Source organism: Acanthisitta chloris, unplaced genomic scaffold (genome assembly GCF_000695815.1).
Source record: "Acanthisitta chloris isolate BGI_N310 unplaced genomic scaffold, ASM69581v1 scaffold17320, whole genome shotgun sequence".
Lineage (NCBI taxonomy): Eukaryota > Metazoa > Chordata > Aves > Passeriformes > Acanthisittidae > Acanthisitta > Acanthisitta chloris.
In genome coordinates this window covers 3,087-3,501 of record NW_008650081.1, presented here as the reverse complement: position 1 = coordinate 3,501, position 415 = coordinate 3,087, and the positions used below count along the sequence as shown (strand labels likewise).

The 415-nt window shown below is 57.8% G+C and overlaps 1 protein-coding gene across 1 annotated transcript in view; it reads right to left on the bottom strand.

Annotated features, from left to right (window-relative positions):
- Positions 1–131: 131 nt before the first annotated feature.
- Positions 132–415, bottom strand: part of LMAN2 (lectin, mannose-binding 2) — a 3,334-nt gene continuing 3,050 nt past the window's right edge. The window contains exon 6 of the mRNA XM_009083668.1: positions 132–415. This exon is cut by the window's right edge and continues 195 nt beyond it. The gene's annotated coding sequence lies outside the window, so the exon portion shown is untranslated.

Here is a 415-nt window from a genome sequence, read left to right as displayed (position 1 = left end):
CCTCCCCCCCAAGCTGGGACACCCCTAACAGTAGCATTCCCCCCACTCCCAGCTCTTTCCCACCAACACTTCCCATCCTCCCTCCAAGCAGAACCTCCTTCTTCCCACCCAGACAGAGCCAGAACCATTAAGTGGTGTCAGTCCTTTAATGCCCCACTCACAGCCCCCTCCCCACAGCCCCTCATGTTCACACCCATCCCAGGCAGCACAGCAGATCCCAGCTGGAGAGGACAGCGCTGGAAAAACTGGGGAGCAATCTCCAAGCTCCCACACCACAGCCCTGGGGCCCCAGCAGGCATCACCCCCTCGGTCCAACCCGCTGGAAGCCAAGGGCCGTGCAGGGGTTACAGCCACACAGACAGGTAAGAAAATACTTTTGGTATGTCTCAGAAACAGCGTTTAGAAACCACAGTTT